Source organism: Trachymyrmex septentrionalis, unplaced genomic scaffold, assembly GCF_001594115.1.
Source record: "Trachymyrmex septentrionalis isolate Tsep2-gDNA-1 unplaced genomic scaffold, Tsep1.0 scaffold114, whole genome shotgun sequence".
Classification (NCBI taxonomy): domain Eukaryota; kingdom Metazoa; phylum Arthropoda; class Insecta; order Hymenoptera; family Formicidae; genus Trachymyrmex; species Trachymyrmex septentrionalis.
The window spans coordinates 1,360,635-1,360,875 of NW_017304269.1; positions in this window are offsets into that span (position 1 = coordinate 1,360,635).

The following is a 241-nucleotide window of genomic DNA, read 5'->3' on the forward strand; positions in this document are numbered from 1 at the left end:
GAGAAAGAGAATATATCGCAACATATTCGATCGTTAGCAAAAGTAATTTTTCGCAAAGGGATTTTCTAAAGATCACCGAGCAGCAAAATGGTATACTTATCCAGAATTTCAATTTCCATTTCTTTAATAAACAGCTACCGAACAAGAATCGAAGAATATTCATCGCAGAATGCAGACCAGCAACAGGAGTAGGAGCACAGCTTCCAGTGTGTCCTAAAAAGAGAATAGATAAATGATTAGG